We start from the raw sequence: 20,649 nt of genomic DNA, 5'->3' as shown, positions 1-20,649 counted from the left end.
GAGAATTCATGGACACAGGAAGGGGAACATCACACTCCGGGGACTGTTGTGGGGTTGGGAGAGGGGGGAGGGACAGCATTAGGAGATATACCTAATGCTAAGTGACGAATTAATGGGTACAGGAAATCAACATGGCACATGGATACATATGTAACAAACCTGCACATTGTGCACATGTACCCTAAAACCTGAAGTATAAAAAAAAAAACAATAAACAAATAAGAGGGAGAGATGGATCATGTCAGGCTCACGTGAAAAAAAAAAAAAAAGAAACAGGGTCTTGCTATATTGCCCAGGCTGGTCTCAAACTCCTGGCCTCAAGTAATCTTCCTGCCTTGGCCTCCCAAAAGTGTTGAGATTACATATGGGAACCACCGCACCGGGCAGTTTTCAATATGAGTTGTACTTCACTTTGTTATGGCATTATATGCTATTGACCATGCCTGCCTCCCTGATACTTCTTCCTTCTGTAGTTTTTAGGTATAGAAACTATTCACCTTTTCAATTTCTTCTTAGAACTTTTCAAAGGAACAAAGTTTTAGTTTTGTTGATTTTTATTTTAAGTTATGTTCTGTTTCATTAGTTTCTATCTTTATTATTTCTTTCCTTCTACTTCTTGGGTTTTGGGGGTTTTCGTTTATTTTTCGGTTCCTTTTCTTCTTCTTGAGATGTATGTTTAGCTCTTTCATATTTTAAAAAATATACTTTAATTTTTAGAGCAATTTAAAATTTACGGCAAAATTAAGCAGAGCATTGTCATATACCCCTCTGCCCCACACATGTACAGCCTCCCGCACTATCAACATCCCTCACCAGAGTGGTACATATGTTACAATGGACAACCTACATTGACACATCATTATCTCCTGAAGCCCTTAGTTTACATTAGGGTTTACTCTTGATGTACATTCTTTGGGTTTTGACAAGTGTATAATGGCATGTGTCCACCATTATATTATCAATCAGAGTAGTTTCACTGCCCTAAAAATCCTCGGTGCTCCACTTGTTCATCCCTCCAACCCCTAGCAACCACTGACGTTTTTACCATTGTCTTTTCTGGAATATTAGATAGTTGGAATTCCACAGTATGTATGTAGCCTTTTCAGATTGGCTTCTTTCACTTAGGAATACACATTTAATCAGGTAGGGTATGTCTGACAAATAATTTTCTAAAATCTTAAAGTGACTACAAAAGGAATACACATTTAAGATTTCTCTACGTTTTTTCATGGCTTGATGGTTCATTTCTTTCTCTTTTTTACATTTTATAATTTAATAAAATGATAAACACTGTTATAGGTAAAAGACAATTCAGTACATTTAGTTGGATAATATTTTTTAAATTTTTTAATTTTTTTTTTGAGACAGAGTCTTGCTCTGTCGCCCAGGCTGGAGTGCAGTGGCGTGAGCTCAGCTCACTGCAACCTCTGCCTCGCAGGTTTAAGTGATTATCCTGCCTCAGCCTCTCGAGTAGCTGGGACTACAGGCATGTGCCACCACACCTGGCTAATTTTTGTATGTTTGGTAAAGATGGGGTTTCACCACGTTGGCCAGACTGGTCTCGAACTCCTGACCTCAAGTGATCTGCCCGGCCTAGTTGGATAATATTTAAAAATTTACATATTTGCGAGCTGATATATTCTTTACCACCATGGTATATTTTAATCTATGTAGTCAGAGTCTTCTGGAATTCCAAAAGTTTTATCAATTTTATTTTCTTCAAACCCAAATTTTCTTTTGGCCCAAGATTTTATTGCAAATATGTTATCAGTCTATCTGTTAGCAAGTACTTTATTTGCCTGATGTATTTCTTCAACAACTTGTGGGTCACATTATTTGCATTTTTCAACTTCTGCCTTTAGCTGTTCCCTTTGATCCCAGAGTGAAGAATGCTCTTTGGCTAGCATGGTTCACTCCTTCATCTCATGTTGGCCAATTTTAGTTTTTCTGATGCTTGTCTGTAAATTTGCATGCTTTTGGCTTGCCTGAAACAACTGAGATTTCAGAACCTCCAATTTACATGTTCTTGCATGAAGAGTTTTACTTGGAAAAGACTGATAATAATTAGAAGTTCCAGTTCTCTCACAGTCAACCATATCGTTATCAACTAAACTTTGAAGGACTTTTTTCTTTTACTAACACAGCAGTAATGCCTTTCTCTTTGGGAGCAGTCTTCTCCATGTCTTTCTTTCTTTTTTTTTTTTTTAAGAGATGGCATCTCGCTATTTTGGCCAGGTTGATCTTGAACTCCTGGCCTCAAGCAGTCCTCCTGCATCAACCTCCCAACGTACTACTATTACAAGCATGAGCCACCACACCTGGCCTTCTCCATCTCTTTTAATTGATATACATCTTTTGTTTTAAAAAATGTTTCCATCATGCAGGCTTTCTTTTCTTCTGCACTTAGTCCTTTTTTCTTTGATACGGTGTGGGCACCAGGCCTTCCAATGGTGGGGTCTGCACATGGGGTGAGGGGCCAGCTCATTTCTTTTTATTGCTAAATAATTGTCCATTGTCTGATGTACCACAGTTTATGTATCATCCACCTACTGAAGGACTTCCAGGTTTTGCCAATTATGTGAGAACTTTGTACTTTCTCTTCAGTTTTTCTGTAAACCAAAAAAAATTGCTCTAAAGAATAAATCTATTAATTTTAAAAAATAAGAAAAAAGAATCTGTCTCTCCATTCATTCAGCAAACATTTGTCAAATATCTAATATGTGCCAAGCAAAGAATGAAGTACTAGAAGTAATCAATTACATAAGACATATTTATTTCAAGGAGTGTAGTCTAGTGGGAAAAGTAAGTCAACAATTGGAGTGATACTTGTATTTCAGAAGTGTGTACAGAGTGTCACAGGACCCCAGGAAGGGACCATCTTAGTCTTAGTTGGTGTAGGGAAGGGAGAGACAGAAAAGGCTTTTAAGAAGCCAGGTTTATTGAAGACTTAGAATGAGTATCAGTTGACTAGATAAAAATTTGTGTGTGAGGGCATGGGCACCTTGAGGAGATAATATTCTATATAGAGTAAACAGTATCAGAAAAGGAATAGAAAGAAAACAGCGTGGCATGAACAGAGAATTATAAAAAGTTCTTTCCTTCTCAAAAGAAAATATTGCATTTGGGGATATTCAGGTCATGAAACTAAGAGGGTAAATAATACCATGAAGGGCCCTCTGTGTTAAATGAATTAGAATTGGTTCTATATCCTGAAGGCTAAGGAAAGTTACTGATGGTGGATTTATTTAATATGAGAAGATTCCTCTTTTTGTCTTCTGCAAATACATAGAAATGCTGGATAAAATATAAGCCCCCTTTCTTAGTTTTTTTTTATTACTACCTAATTAAGTTTGAAAGCAAGCAAAGGAGATCTCCAGATACCAGAAATGACAAGGAAACTCAAACCCAGATATGAAAGAGAGCTAAAGCCAAAATGGCCAATGGGGAGTGGGAACCATAGTTTTAAGGGCTATATGAGGTGAGGAGAAAAGACTTCAGGCTTCTGAGAGTCAGAGAATTGCAATTGACCTGTGTCTTTCAAATTGGGAGCCTCAAAGGCCGTGCTGCCTTTGAGGAAGAGTATTCAACAGCATCACTCCCCTGGCTTACAAAAGCAACAGGGACCTGTAAGTGGGGTTGTAGGCCTTCGGGGAGTCAGAAACAAGGAATAAGGCTAGAGGGAGAAGATGACCAGTGACCCAAGCCTAAGCCGGTCAGCTCATAGCATTCTACTGGCCACAGTGCTTGGTCCAAGGGTGGTTATGTTTTCTAAAAATTTATTTAGTTGGAGTGAAGCCCAGGACCATGTTTGTTGGTTTGACTCTTCCTTCTCTGGTTTTGAAGATGGAAGCATGTAGCTCTGAAAGCTGCTGGTTCCATCTTGTGACAACTTGGAAAGTCAGCCAGGATGAAGATGAACCTCTGGAAGGTGGGTGAAGAATCAAAAAAATTCACCCAGTGTGAGACACTGAATCAAAACAACACTGATTATTTCAGCTGCTGGTGATGACATAATAGATTACTCACACTAACCTCCCACAGATAAAGATTATTGAAATGTATATTTAAAAATTACATATATGTATTTATATATTTTAAACAGCTATTTAAAGGCACTGGAAAGGAAGTGAAAGAAAAGATAAACTCAATCTGAAAGGAAGGAACTTGCCCCTGAAGGTACTCCCCAGTCTGTGCCTGGCTCCAGAGGCAGAAATCTTGGATAACAGGGCTCAGGACTAACTAGTAGAGCAGCCAGAAACTTAGGCAAAAAATCTTGGAAGGGGAGGAGATGCAGAAAGATTAGTCCCCAAACCTGCATTTAACATCTGCGCAACTCCTTCATATGTGTGGGGAGGCCCCGGAAATGCAATGAAAAAGCAGCACTTGGAAGCTAAAAGAACGGAGAAGAGCTTTCAGCAGATGCTGATGGCAGGAGAGACAGAATTTGGAAATTGAGTCTCACCAAATTAACTGCCTGCTAGAACAAAGATCCATCTTCAGAGGAATGTAACAGAATCTAGAGTCATGACAACATATTATACATAATGTGTAATAACCAATCCAAAAATCACTAGACATGTGAAGAAACAGGAAAATGTAACCATGTTCAAGAGAAAAGTAGTCAATAAAAAATATCTTCAAGATTACCAAGTGTTCATATTCGAAGTCAAAGATGTTAAAGCAGTCATTATAAATATGCTTAAGAACTATGAAAGAAAATATGTATAGTAATTGAACAAGTAGAAAACCTCAAACAGAGAAAGAGAAATTTTTTCTTTTTTTCTTTTTTTTTTTCTTTGAGATGGAGTCTCACTCTGTTGCCCAGGCTGGAGTGCAGTGGTGTGGTTTTGGCTCACTGCAACCTCTACCTCCCAGGTTCGAGCAATTCTCCTGCCTCAGCCTGCCGAATAGCTGGGATTGCAAGCATGCACCACCATGCCTGGCTAATTTTTGTATTTTTAGTAGAGACGGGGTTTTGCCATGTTGGCCAGGCTGGTCTCAAACCCCTGACCTCAGGTGATCTGCCCATCTTGGCCTCCCAAGAGACATTTTTTAAAAGTGAGAATTATAGAACACTAAAGTATGATAACTGAAATGAGAAATGAACCTTACAGCAGATTTGGGACATCAAAGAGTCAATTAACTTGAAGACATCAATAGAAAATATTCAAAGAGCAGAGAGAAAAAAGATTCATGAAAACTAGACAGAGCCTATGAGACCTCTAGGACGCTAACAAGCAGTCTAAGCATACATGTAAGTAGAGTTCCTAAAGAGCAAAGAGAGAAAATGGGCAAAAAATATTGAGAAAATTTCACCAACAGTAAAATTTAGTGAAAAAATATCAACTTAGAGATCCAGGAAGCTTAACAAACCCCAAGAATAATAAGCACAAAGTTAACCACATCAGATACATTTTAATAAAACTGCTGAAATCTTGGCTGCAGTGAGAGAACAACAACAGTTTACACACAGGGGACCAATAATACATAATTACAGCTGACTTCTCATTAGACACAGTGGAGGCCAAAAACAATGGCATTACATTATTAGATTTCTATAAGAAATAATGTGTCACTCTAGAATTTTTTTTTTTTTTTTTTGAGACGGAGTCTCACTCTGTAGACAACCCAGGCTGGAGTGCAGTGGCATGATGGTGGGCTCACTGCAAGCTCCGCCTCCTGGGTTCACGCCATTCTCCTGCCTCAACCTCCCGAGTAGCTGGGACTACAGGTGCCCGCAACCACGCACGGCTAATTTTTTGTATTTTTAGTAGAGATGGGGTTTCACCATGTTAGCCAGGATGGTCTCGATCTCCTGATGTTGTGATTCGCCCGCCTTGGCCTCCCAAAGTGCTGGGATTACAGGCGTGAGCCACCGCACCCAGCCCAGAATTTTTTTTTTTTTTTTTTGAGTCAGGGTCTCACTCTGTCACCCAGGCTGGAGTGCAGTGGTGCAACCTTGGCTCATTGCAACCTCCACCTCCTGAATTCAAGCAATTCTCATGCCTCAGCCTCCCGAGTAGCTGGGATTACAGGCATGCGCCACCACGCCCAGCTGATTTTTGTATTTTTAGTAGAGTCGGGGTTTTGCCATGTTGGCCAGGCTAGTCGCAAACCCCTGAGCTCAAGCGATCTGCCCACCTTGGCCTTACAAAGTGCTGGGATTACAGGCATGTGCCACCATACCCCGCCTCTAGAATTTCATATCCAGAAAAACTAGTCTTCAGGAGTGAAGGTTAACCAAAGACATTTTTCAGATAAAAACAAGAATTCATCACCAGCAGACCTGTAATATAAGAAATGCTAAAATAAGTACTTCAGGCTGAAGAACTAATACTAGAAATAACACTGGAAATGACACTAACTGGTAACTCATATCTTCGGAAGTGAATGAAGATCAATAGAAATGGCAAATCAGTGAATAAATATGAAAGACTATAGATTATTTTCTTAATTTCTTCGAAAGACATTAATGGTTAAAGAAAAATTAAAGCACTGTACTGTAGGGTTTATAACAGTAGCACAAAGGATTGGGATAAATAGAATTATGCTGTTACAAGATATCTATATTTGGTGTTTAGTAGTACAGCATTAACTCTAAGTAGATTGTATTAGTTATGGATGTGTATTTTAATTTATAAAGCAACCAGTAAAACAAAAATGCAAAGAGTTCAGCAAAGAGCAATAGAGGCCCACAAAATACTAGTTTACAACCACTAGGATGGCTATAATAAAAAAGATAGAACAATAACAAGTGTTCACAAGGATGTGGAGAAATAGGAACTCATACACTGCTGGTGGAAGTGTACAATATTGCAGCTGCTTCATAAAATAGTTTAGTAGTTTTTTAACAAGTTAAATGTAGGTTACATAAGACCCAGCAGTTCCACTCCTAGGTATATACCCAATGGAGATGAAAACCCACATCCACAGAAAAACATATACATGGATGTTCATAGCAGCCTTATTTAAAATAGTAAAAAAGTAGAAACAATCCAAATGTCCATCAGCTGACAAATGGAAAAATAAAATGTGGTATATCTGTACAGTGGGATATTGTTCAGCAATAAAAAGAAACGAAGTACTGATTCATGTTGTAACATGGATGAATCTTGAAAAGTTAAGTGAAAAAAGCCAGTCACAGAAGACCACATATTGTATTATATAATTTACATAAAATGTCTAGACTAAGCAAATCTATAGAGAAAGAGAGTTGATTAGTAGTTGCTTTGGGCTGGGGGAATGAGGGGAAGGACAGCTAATGAGTACAGGGTTTCTTTGAAGGGGATGAAAATGATCTATAATTAGATTGTGGTGATGTTTTTACAACCCTATGAGTATATTTTTTAAAACATTGAATTGGGCCAGGTGCAGAGGCTCATGCCTGTAATCCCAGCACTTGGGGAGGCTGAGGTGGGAGAATTGCTTGAGCCTAGGAGTTTGAGACCAGCCTGGGCAACACAGTAAGATCTCATCTCTACAAAAAAAAAAAAAAAAAAAAAATTGGCATGGTGGCATGCACCTGTAGTCCCAGCTATTTGGGAAGCTGAGATGGGAGGATCACTTGTGCACAGAAGGTCAAGGCTGTGACCTTGTGGGGCTGTGATCGCCACTGTACTCCATCCTAGGCGACAAAGCAAGACCCTGTCTCAAAACAACAACAACAACAAAACATTAAATTCTATACTTTAAATGGGTGAATTGTATGGTGTATGAGTTATATTTCATTAAAGCTGTTTTTAAAAGACAATACGAATACTAAAATTTTTTTTTCAGTTCACCCCAAAAGAGGAACAGAGAAACAGCAAACAGATGAGACAAACACAAAACACTAAAATGGCCAGTCCAGCCAAATCCAGCCAAATCAAATGTAAATCAACTTAACATTACAATGAAAAGATAGAGATTGTCAAGTTGGATAAAAGCATTGCCCAACTTTAAGCTCTCTACAAGGCATGCACTTAACAAAAGATACAAAGCTTCAAAGTAAAAGGATGGGAAAGGATATACCGTGTAAACAAATAGAGAGTTAGAATAGATATTTTAATAATGGAAAAGATGGACTTCAAGGAGTACTACTAGAGATAAACAGGGACATTTTATAATTTTAAAAACTCAATATATCAGAAAGACATAATCCCAAATGTATGTATGCCTAATTAGCTTCAAAATACATAAACCATAAAACTGACAGATGGAAGAAAGGATTCAAGTCCACAGTCATACTTGGAGATTTTCATATCCCTTTTAGAGCAATGAGTAGAACAACTAAGCCAAAAGTCTGTACAGATATAGAAGATCTTAATAGCCCTGTTAACCAGCTTGCCCCAGTTAATATTTATAGAACCCAATACCCAACAAATACAGAATAAACAGTCTTTTTAGGTACCATGGAACTTTTACCGAAATGGGCCATATCCAGAGCCATGAAACAAGTCTTAATAAGTTTCAGAAGATTGAGATCTAACAGAGTATGTTTTCTGATTACAGTTGAATTAAACTATAAGTCAGTAACAAAAAGATATTTGGAAAATCCCCAAAGATTTAGAAATTAGATGGTGTATTTCTGAAAATATTTTGAACTGAATGATAATAAAAAATGTGTTAGCATTTTTGGGATGCAGTTAAAGCATTGCTTACAGAGAAATTTATAGCTTTAATTGTTCGTATTAGAAAGGAAGAAGTGTTAAAATGTAATATTTAAGTTACCAGAGGCTGGAAAAAAATAAGCAAATTAAACCCAAGGAAGAAGAAAGTAAAGACAATAGCAGATATCAATTATTAGAAAATAGGCAACAGAGACAATAAACAAAACCAAAATGGGTTTTTTCAAAAGATCAAAAAAATTGAAAACCCCTAGAAAAAGCTCATTATACCAATACCGATAATGAAGGAGGAGCATCATTATGTATCTGTAAACTTCAAAAAGATAATCAAATTCTAAAAACAACTGTACACAAATAAATTTGATGCCTTCGATGAAACAAATTCCTGGAAAAATGCAACTTTCCAAAACTGACACAAAATTAAATTTAAAAACTGAATAGTCTTGGCCGGGCACGATGGCTCACACCTGTAATCCCAACACTTTGGGAGGCTGAGGAGGGTGGATCACGAGGTCAGAAGTTCAAGACCAGCCTGGCCAACATGGTGAAACCTCCATCTCTACTAAAAATACAAAAATAAGCCAGGCGTGGTGGTGCGCACCTGTGATCCCAGCTACTCAGGAGGCTGAGGCAGGAGAATTGCTTGAATCTGGGAGGCAGAGGTTGCAGTGAGCTGAGATCGTGCCCCTGCACTCCAGCCTGGGTTGCAGAGCGAGACTGTCTCAAAAACAAAAACAAAAACAAAAACAAAAAACAAAAACCAAAAAACTGAATAGTCTTTTATGTGTCAAGGAAATTCACTTTGTGATAGAAAACATTCCTACAAAGAAAACTTCAGGCCCAGAGAGTATCACAAGTGAATTCTCAAACATTTGTGAAAGAGACTGTAAAATCTAACGAACGGCTTCAGAAAATAAAGGAAGAAGAAATAACTTCTCAACTAATTTTGTGAAGCTAGTATAATTCAGATACTAAAATCTAGTAAAGACATTATGAAAAGTTAAAAATCTCTTATGAACATACATAAAGCTGTTTAACAAAATATTAACAAATTGAATCTAGCTATAAATAAAAGAATTAATAGAACATGACCAAGTGGGTTTTATCCCAGGAATATAAGATTGGTTTTCTATTTGAAAATAAATAAATGTAATCCACCATATTAATGATAAGGAAAAGAAATGTGGCCATCTCAATAGACACAGAAAAAAGCATTTGACCAAAATCAGCATGGGGCTTAAATAAAATCCAGCAAACTGGAATTAGAAGATAGTTTCATCAGTCTGATAAAGGGCATCTACAACATGCCTTCAGCTAACATCATTCTTAATAATAAGCTCCTAAGGACTATGCCTTTAATATCTGGAACAAGGCAAGTGCAGGGAGCCGAAGGCCCATGGGACATGACCAACTCAGCATTCCACTGGAGGCTATATGATCAAACAGCAAACTGTTTATCATGAATGCAGGATATGAGCAAACTCACAAGTGCTCCTGCCGACAGAAGGTTTGCTGGACGAAATCACTCCCTGGCACCGAGGTTATCTACTGCGACATCTAGAGCCTGTTGTTCGAGGAATGCAGTCTTGAAAGCCTACTCTGGACTGAGCAGCTGACCCCTTCTTCCACCCACCTTCTCACTATCTCTTTTGCCTGATAAATACGGAGGGCTGTGTAGAGCTCAGGGCCCTTGTCCACTAGAGGCAAGGTGCCCCCTGACTACTTCTTCCAAATATACTCTTTCGTCTTTGTTTTTTATTCCCTCATTCGCCCCTCTTTTTTCAGTCCCCCTTGATCCGTGCGGATTACATAGTGGCGCCCCCAAAACAGCGACAGAATTGGGTGCTCCACAGGCAAGGATACCATTCTCAAAATTTCTACTCAACATTTTTCTGAATGTCCTTGCCAATGCAATAAGGCAAGGAGAAGTAAAAAAAAGATTAAAAAGGAAGAAGTAAAAGCTCCCTATTCTCAAATTATTTATATAGTAGAATATCCTAAGGAATCAATTTTAAACTACTATAAACAATAAGTAAATTTAACAAAGTCTTGAGATACAAGGGCAATAAAAAATTAACTGTATTTTTACTTAAATAAGATTTAAAAACCAATTATCTTTTAATAGCATCAAAAATACTTAAGAATAAATTTAAAAAACATGCACACCTCTACACTGAAAAGTATAAAATACTGCTGAGAGAAATTTAAAAAGATGTAAATAAATGGAGAGGTACGTTATTTGAGTCCCTAAATTCTGTTTCAGTTGAAGCCAATTAGAGATAGATTTTCCATGGACTAATAACGAAAAGAGTCTCAAGTAATACGCTGGAGATTATAGTTTTGTTTTTGTTTTGTTTTGTTTTGTTTCTAAATATTCCATCATTTCTGTGTTAACACTAAGCCTGATGGTTGGATTTGAGTTTAGCAGACCTGCCCCAGATGAAAGCCTGTTAAGACACCGGGAATTAGATTAGAAGTTATGCTCATCAACTATGCAGCTGTAGATTAGAGCAGAAGATTCCACTAGCACATATGTTGACAGAATGGGGCCAGTGGTGGTTCATATACCTGTTTGTTGTCAGATACCAGGTCTAGATGTTTTCCTCATCCTCAAATGAGAGATCACATAACAATATGGGACTTATAAAACTTTCAGAAGAAAGGGAACATCATTATGAAGATTTAGAGGAAGAGCAACTCTATGAAAATTATTTATTGTAGAAATGTAAGAAATTTTGAAACTTTTCTAGCATCCTTAGTTGATTCAGGAAGATACAGCCTCTGTGGAACTGAAGTATAAAAGTATAAGGAACAGGCTGAGTGAGGTGGCTCATGCCTGTAATCCCAGCACTTTGGGAGGCCAAGGCAGGCGGTAACAAGGTCAGGAGTTGGAGACCAGCCTGGCCAATATGGTGAAATCACGTCTCTACTAAAACTACAAATTAGCTGGGTGTGGTGGTGGGCACCTGTAGTCCCAGCTACTCGGGAGGCTGAGGCAGGAGAATCACTTGAACCCAGGAGGCAGAGGTTGCAGTGAGCCGAGATCGCGCCACTGCACTCCAGCCTGGGCAACAGAGTGAGACTCCGTCTCAAAACACACACACACACACACACACACACACACACACACACACACACACACACAAAGTATAAGGAGCAAATAGGCTGAGATGAAAAGGGAGCAATAAGCATGGAAAGCTACAGATAAACTGGACATGCAATAGCAGTGAAGATATAAACTGAAGAGAGTGTTAAAAGCAGGATTCACCCTGAGGTGTACTGAAACAATGATGTGGAAAACACATTTGAGAAATTTTCTCAGAATGCAGAGGAAAAAAAGAAAGGAGATGAAAACCGTGAGGGAGATGGTAGCTATGGATGACAGACTTTTCTACAGCACCAGTGCCAGAACTTGTGAGCCAAAGTTTTCAGGGGACAAGGTTGTGACTAGAGAGTGTTGTACTGGCTGCACTGTGTTTCATTCTCGAAGGTTACAGATGTTCATGTATGCCAGGGTTCAAAATATGCTGTGCACATAGCCTTCTTGGAGAACTAAAACAAATGAACAAAGTTTTAATTGACTGAAAGACAAATCAAAATGAACTTAAGAATAGGATTTATGTTACTAAACACCTTCAGACTTCCAGAGGACTGCCAGCAAGTAATAGGGCCCTCCCGAGTTCTTAGAATCCTCATCTTAGCAAACCGCATTGATTGAACCGAGTCCATGGATGAGTCTGCAGAAATGTGTGTCGTGTTGGCATCTGGATTACACTTAAAAGCAAACAGTTCCCTCATGAGTTATTCTCCCTGGACAAAATTGTGTAGTTGGGCACAAATAATTTGTCTGGAAAACCCTCTCCCTAAGGCATTATTTACCACAAGATCCAGAAGTTCAATTAAATAAGATTACAGTACAATAATGCTAAAAAAAAAAAAAAATTCTCCAAAAAAACTGAAAAGAAATATTTCAAATGTTAAAAAATTAAATGACTACTAAGTTGTTGTGATTTTTAAATCTTCTACTTTTGAAATGAGCATGTGTTTTTCAATAAAAAAAGCTATAAAGGAAAATTGATTAAAATGCTGTTAACTAAGCAAAAGGGCATACAAAATAGTGAAACGAAAGCCAAAAACAATTAAGATTTTAATTAAACAGTTACACTAGAGAACATAAATATTATTTAAACAGTAGTATGAGCTTAAACAATGTAAAAAGGAACATTTAAAACACTAACCTTTTTAGATTTAAAATTCTTAAATTTTAAAAAGAGACATTAAGTTCTTTGTGACTGCTCTACCAGGAAAAAAAAAAAAAAAAAAAAAAACAGACAATAAATGTGAGGTCTTAATTTCTTTGTGCAGTAACCTCCAATCTGACGCAAACAATTAGAGCACATTCTGATAACCTTCAAGCTTGAGGGCTTTCCAGGTAATTGTTCTTTAGGTGGAGAGCCAAGGGCTGAGGATAGAACTCCTGGTCCCTTTCCTTGTACCTTTTATAGATGACTTGCTTTCACTTCTTACTGACTACCCTGGTTTGATACTTGAAAATAGAGGAAGGATCAAACTTTTAGCCTTCACTTTGGATCCTGTTCTTACCTACTGCCCAACTCCGAGGAGCTGGTCTTTCTCCAGACACTACTTCCACTCCAGAGATGTCCTACCCAAGACTGACGCACAGTTGCTCTCCCACTGAGCCAGGTTCCTCAGGTCCCACCGTCCTCCTGTCCTCAAAAGCACTTAGGATGTAGCAAATTGTCTTATTTTTGTACTCCCGACTAGCAAATTCTCCTTTCTAATTAGTAAGCCTATATATGCTACCTTATACTTATGTCAATTTTTTTGCAACACATTGCATTTTCTACATACTTCCTCTGGATTTGGTCTGATATGGTCATCTTTGTGTTCTCTCCTTTGGGCTCTCCTTTTCTGGGACATCATTCACAATTTGTCCATCCTGAGTGTGTTTCTATAGCAATTGAAAACCAAAACACAATTGCTTTCTCAATACAGTTATAAACTCCTGAAATAAACAGTGTCTGAGGGCTGAAATTGTGTCTGACACTTTTCTTACGCAACCTAGAACAAAGCAACTTGGAATTAAAAAAAAATACTAAAGTGTCAGTAACAGCAGCAAGTAGCATTTCTTTGGCTCTGCATTACCCTCCTAACTGTGGAAACCGGCTTCCTCCAAACCCTTCCCCAACTAGTCCAGGGAGTCCCAGGGATAGCTCAAGTTTGCCTTTGACTACAATTCTCTAGACTACTCTGTGGGTGGCCATTTCACCCAGCCTGTATTCCATGAATGTTTTTCTCTGAGATACCATGCCCCACACTCCTTTCCTTCCTCTTAACACTCTGGCTCCTATGCAAAATCTACTGCCACCCCCATGCTCTGATACACAATGTTCTCTGAGACTCAGTTCTTTGGTTTGGTTCTTCAGCTGGTCTAGTTCAAGCGATGCATTGCCCTGCCTCTGCAGTACCAACCCTTTGTCTTTACCCTAGCTTATGTGCTTGGATTCACTTTCCTTTAGAATGAATTTTTTCCTAGGAGGATGCTGAAGCCACAGAACAAGTGCTCCCTGCTTCATGGACTAACTCACCGATCAACCATGTTAAACATCTGTTAATCTTCTAAGGTTGAGTTAAGAAACTATCTTCTCCAAGAAGTCCTTTCAGAATTCCCTCTGCCTGTATCACCTCCAGCTAGATATGTATCTCTTCTTTGTACCATGGTTACTCTGAACATGTCCTGGTGTATTAGTCCCTTCTCACGCTGCTAATAAAGACATACTCAATACTGGGTAATATATAAGGAAAGAGATTTAATTGACTCACAGTTCCACGTGGCTGGAGAAGCCTCACAATCATGGTGGAAGGCAAAGAAGGAGCAAAGTCACATCTTACATGGTGGCAGGCAAGGAGAGCTTGTAGCAGGGGAACTCCCATTTATAAAACCATCAGATCTCATGAGACTTATTCACTACCGTGAGAACAGTATGGGGGAAACCACCCCCATTATTCATTTATCTCCACTGGCCGTGCCCTTGATACATGGGGATTATTACAATTCAAGGTGAGATTTGGGTGATGACACAGACAAATCATATCACTTGGATATAGTTTTTATCATATTAGATGGTAATTATCTTTTTACTTACCTGAGTCCCCATCTAAACTATGAGTTGATTGAGTGAAAGTATCATGTCTCATGCATCTTTGAATTCTGAATGTTTAGCTTAGTTCTTGTCAGTTAGTAGGTTCTATAGAGTCTGAAGTTGAGCCTGTGATGTACTTGTGTACAACACGATAGATTTGGCTCAAATATTACATGATGTTGATTAATGGCAGTTTTCCATTTGATAAGAATTATCTGCCAGGGTGGTTCTTTTTCCTTTAAGATTCATGTCAAATCAATTTATCAAACATTTTGATGAGCACCCATGTATCCTAAGTACTGCCTTGTCCTTTGGATATATGGAAATGAGTAAGACATGGTTCCTGCCCAGAAGAAACTTCCCTGGGTCTCCCTCCCTCCATTTTTTTATTCTTCCTTCTCATTCATCCTTGTCTGGATAAATTTTTACTGAGCCTGGATTTGCATCTAATGGAGTAAATAAACGTAAGGAGGTTAATTATAGCATAGTATACTCAGAGTAACAATCAAAGTGTGTTCCACATATAGAGATAGCACGGAGGAAAGCATGATAGAATTCTTAGGGTAGTACGGGGTATCCTGGAGGAGGTGACTTCTGAGTGAGTTATCAAGGGTGAAAAGACACTCTCCGTGCTCGGGTCAGTGAAAGGTACTCCGAAAGAAGGAAGAGAATATGCAAAGGCCTAGAGAAGTGAAAGGACCATGTCTTCCAGAAACAATAAGTACTTTGGTATTGTTGCAGCATTAAGTTCAGTAGAATGATGATGCAAGAGGTGGTGAGAGATGAAGCTAGGATAATAGGCAATATTTTAAGTGCCAAAATCTTTTATGTTTGGGTGACTTTTTAGTTAAGAGAATGGTAAGGTCTCTAATATAGCTGATGATATTTATAATCCAAACATGAAGCCATATATTGCTTTATACAAAGTTCTGTGGTCATCTAGCTATATTTTAGTGTTTATTGTATAGGTGGACAAGAATAAAAAAGAAGATGCTCCCTGGAGTTTATAGTCTTGTTGAGGATACAGAATATACCCACACAGACAGTTTAGAGCAGGGGTTCCCAACTCCCAGGCTGCAGACCAGTACCAGCCCATGGCTTGTTAGGAACCAGGCTTCACAGCAGGAGGTGAGTGGTGGGCCAGCAGCATTACTGCCTGAGCTCCGCCTCCTGTCAGATCAGTGGCATCATTAGATTCTCACAGGAGCTGGAACCGTGTTGTGAACTGCGCATGCGAGGGATCTAGGTTGCCCGCTCCTTATGAAAATCTAACTAATGCCTGATGATCTGAGGTGGAACAGTTTCATCCCGAAACATCCCCCCACCTCACCCCCACGCCCCACCCCATCTGTTGAAAAACCGTCTTCCACGAAACCCGTCCCTGGTGTCAAAAAGTTTGGGGACTGCTCGTTTAGATACAGCACTTACCAAGCAATCTACAGACTGGTGCCAACCAGAATTGTAAAGGTGGGGTATAAGCAAAATCTTGATGGAGTTATAGGAATGATTAGAAGAGTGTGTAATTAGACAACCTGATTTTTGGCTTAAGAAAAACAAGTTCCGTAAGAGCTAGCTGAGCATGGAAAATGCAAAATTGAGGAATGTACTTATAAATTAGAAACTTCTTGATGTTCTGTAGTTTACAGTAAAGAAATGGCTCCTGGCCAGGCACAGTGGCTCATGCCTGTAATCCCAGCATTTTGGGAGGCTGAGGCAGGCGGATCACCTGAGGTCAAGAGTTCAAGACCAGCCTGGCCAACATGGTGAAACCCTGTCTACAGAAATACAAAAATTAGCCAGGCATGATGGTGGGTGCCTGTAATCCCAGCTACTCCGGAGGCTCAGGTGGGAGAATTGCTTGAACCTGGGAGGTGGAGATTGCAGTGAGCTGAGATCGCGCCATTGCACTCCAGCCTGGGCGACAGAGTGAGACTCTGTCTCAGAAAAAAAAAGAAATGACTCCTTACCTAGACCAACAAGTAATCATCTTTAAGCCTTGTAATATAAACAAAAAACAAATGTATTTTTCTTTATAATAAATACATTTATTTTCTTATTCTCTACTAGGGATGGGAGCCTATGTGTTACATCTTTAGTTAACAGTTATTTTCCACTATTTTTATTTGTATCTTTAGATATTCAGTTTGCCTTAGAGATTGTTTATTGTTTATATAAAGTGGGTCTCTGGGTTTCTGCCAAACTACTCTCAGTCCATACTACACAGGGACTATCTTAGCCCCTCCTTTTATCTCTTTATTCTCAAAAATCCACCACAGCCTCTTCCTTTTCCTTATGGAATGTAGGAACCCAAACCTTCTCCTTGCCCCACTAGTTCCTCCCATTCCCACAGCTCTCTGGTTGGGTATTCTTCTTCCGTTGAGCTAGTGTGGACTTCTGGCAGACCGTGGGGGTTTCTATGCATACCTTCCTAGAGCCTTTGATCAGTAAATACATTTTACACTTATGTAAACTCAAACTTAGGAGGAGGTGTGTTTTAATCCTCCAAAAGAAGAATGGGGGACCCTTTCACTTTCTATTTATATAATTTATAAATTGTTTAAGTTTGACAATGAGCATTTTGCTGTTTTTGTAACTGAAAAGTAAAGATGGTTCAATTTTGAAAAATGAAATCAGGAATAGAGCCTTTTCTACCATTTCAGGTCTATTAAATGAACCTATCTATCTATATGTGTACATACTCGCACACACCCCACTACCAACGTAGTGCAAAATAGTGTTGAAAAACTCATAATAATTTGGAAAGCAAAAGCCATAAAAATGTTGATACTGTATGACCTGACAACTCTACTTTTGAGAAACAACTTAAGGAAATAATTCAAAAGAATGAAAATCTAAAAAATCTATATATAGCCTTGTCTAGATGCAGAAAAGTTGGGGAAAGAAAACTTTAAAGTCAACATAGGGGGAAGAGTTAGGTAAATAATGATACATCAACTAGATAGAATATTATTGCAACACTGAAAATGACTATTATAAAAACTATGTTAACAACACTGAATGTTTACAGTACAAAGAGAAAAGAATACACAATTTTATGAACACTGATTACAGCTGTGTATAAAATGAATTGCATATGGACAACTAGAAAGGAAAGTGGATAATGAAAACAGCTGTTCTAGTGTATTGGAATTATGGGCAAGTTTTGAAATTTTATTGAATGCTTTTTCAGTACATGGGAAAAATTTGAGTTTCAGATTGTCAGTTAATTTAGATTATTGTTATTCTAAGAGTTTTGCAGCAAAAAGAAGGAAGGACTCTGGAATCTGAGCCCCTTTCTTCTCATGGACCAAAATAATTACATTGTAGGAAATAAGGAAACCTCTACTTTCTTAGAGACTTATAAAAATGAACATTATCAGGGTAAATGATACTGGAATGGCCTCCTGGGGGAGATTGTGGACTCCATTTTCAGAGATTGTTAAGAAAAATTAGAAAGCGGTATTGATTGATTTATTCATATTACAAAGATGGATTGGCCGGGTGCAGTGGCTCATGCCTGTAATCCCAGCACTTTGGGAGGCCGAGGCAGGTGGATCACCTGAGGTCAGGAGTTCAAGACCAGCCTGGCCAACATGGTGAAACCGCATCTCTACTAAACATCTGAAAATTAGCTGGGCATCGTGGCGGGCACCTGTAATCCCAGCTACTTGGAAGGCTGAGGCAGGAGAATCACCTGAACCTGGGAGGTGGAAGTTGCAGTGAGCCTAGATTGCGCCATTGTACTCCAGCCTGGGTGACAATGGCGAAACTCTTGTCTCAAAAAAAAAAAAAAAAAAAAAAGGATCAAATCTGATCATTTTTATAACAGCTTTATTGAAATAAAATTCATATAAAACCCTTTTAAAGCACACAATTCAGTAATTTTTAATATATTCACAGTTCTACAACCATTGCCACTATCTAATTTTAGAACATTATTATTAAAATACCCATTAGCAATCATATCCCATTTCTCCCTCCCCCAGCCTCTGACAACCACTAATCTACTTTCTGTCTCTATGGATTTGCCTGTTCTAGACATTTCATATAAATGGAATCATACAGTATGTGGCCTTTTGTGCTTGTCTTCTTGTACTTAGCAAAATGTTTTCAAGGTTCATCCATGTCGTAGCATGTATCAATACTTCATTTCCTTTTATAGTTAAATAATATTCCATTGTATGGCATACCTCATTTTGTTTATCTACTTGATAAACATTTGGATTGTTTCCATTTTGGGACTATTATGAGTAATGCTGCTATGAATATTTGTGTACAGATTTTTGTGTGGACATATATTTTTAGTTCTTTTGAGTATATACCTGAGAATGAAATTGCTGGGTCATGTTGTAAGCCTATGTTTACCTTTTTGTGGAACTGCCAAACTGTTTTCCAAGGTAGCTGCACTATTTTACATCCCAACTAGCAATGAAGGAGAGTTCCCAGATGATCTTTTGACATCCCCTTCCAGTTCTTAACACAGTGCTAGTTAAATGGGAAACTCAAGAATAGATGCTAACTATTCTTACTGATATTGTCCTCACTATTATTAGGCAAAGCTGATAATTACCCTGAGATCCATTAACTATATGTAAAATGAAGTTCCTGTATTATTTCCTTTACTACACTGCATCTTGCCTTTGTTATCTCATTGATTGGTAATGGTATATATTTTAATTATATTTTATAGAGAGAGACTGTAAATGTGTGTGTATAAATTTCCTCCATTTTCTTCAAGTAAACTACTTGCTCATGGATCTGAAGTCTGTAAATATTAAATACATGGACTCATATGTTTAGGGCATGCCATTTTGTCCTCCTTAGTCCTGAATTGTGCGGTAGTGGAGTGAGATCTACAGATATTGCTGTGTTATAGCTGCAGGCTATCGGAGCAAGGGAGGATAAAGAAGGAAAATGGAGACCTGGACCTTGAGCACCAGGATCACTGAGGTTAGAAGTACAGGAGGTGTGTGTCTGTCCTTTTTTTTTTTTTTTGACAGTCTCACTGTGTCACCCAGGCTGAAGTGCAGTGGTGCCATCTCGGCTTACTGCAACCTCCACCTCCCAGGCTCAAGTAGCTGGGATTATAGGTGTGCACCAGCACTCCTGGCTAATTTTTTTTGTATTTTTAGTAGAGATGGGGTTTCACCAGGTTGGCCAGGCTGGTCTCAAACTCTTGGCCTTAAGCAATCCCCCCACCTCAGCCTCCGAAAGTGCTGGGATTACAGGCGTGAGCCACCGCACCTAGCCCTAAGTGCCTGCTTCCTTTTTTTTTTTTGAGACGGAGTCTCACTCTGTCGTCCAGGCTGGAGTGCAGTGGCACAATCTTGGCTCACTGCAACCTCTGCCTCCTGGGTTCAAGCAATTCTCCTGCCTCAGCCTCCTAAGTAGCTGGGACTACACGTGCCCACCACCGTGCCCGGCTAATTTTTGTATTTTTAGTAGAGACAGGGTTTCACCATGTTGGCCAGGCTGGTCTTGAACTCTTGACCTCAAGTGATCACCCACCTTGGCCTCCCAAAGTGCTGGGATTACAGGCGAGAGCCACCGTGCCCAGCCGGTGCCCACTTCTTATGTGTGATCTCTCTTCCCTGTCCTCACCTCCTTTGCTGTATTTCTTCTTCCTTACTCCTTTGCTGCCTCCCTGATGTCTTCCTATTTCCACTTTAAGGGGAAGCTCGTATAAAAGAACTTCACATGTGATTAATAATTAAAATGTTGATAATACAAAGACAACCTAGAACAAGCCATTGTTTTACACTGTGGGTTTTTTTCCCCACTGTTACATTTTTAAAATGTTATCTTTCCTTTCATGCTCGTTAATCCAATTAATCTGACAGATATTTACTAATAATCTAGTATGTGTCAGTCACTGTTTT

The 20,649-nt window shown here is 38.8% G+C and overlaps 1 protein-coding gene and 1 pseudogene across 3 annotated transcripts in view; one reads left to right on the top strand and one right to left on the bottom strand.

Annotated features, from left to right (window-relative positions):
* DIPK1A (divergent protein kinase domain 1A) overlaps window positions 1-20,649 on the top strand; it is a 126,731-nt gene that overhangs the window by 33,746 nt on the left and 72,336 nt on the right. The gene's annotated exons all lie outside the window — the stretch shown is intronic.
* Window positions 951-2,623, bottom strand: LOC134734102 (meiotic nuclear division protein 1 homolog; annotated as a pseudogene).

This window comes from Symphalangus syndactylus, chromosome 12 (assembly GCF_028878055.3).
Source record: "Symphalangus syndactylus isolate Jambi chromosome 12, NHGRI_mSymSyn1-v2.1_pri, whole genome shotgun sequence".
NCBI lineage: Eukaryota > Metazoa > Chordata > Mammalia > Primates > Hylobatidae > Symphalangus > Symphalangus syndactylus.
This window is presented reverse-complemented; position numbering and strand designations above follow the sequence as displayed.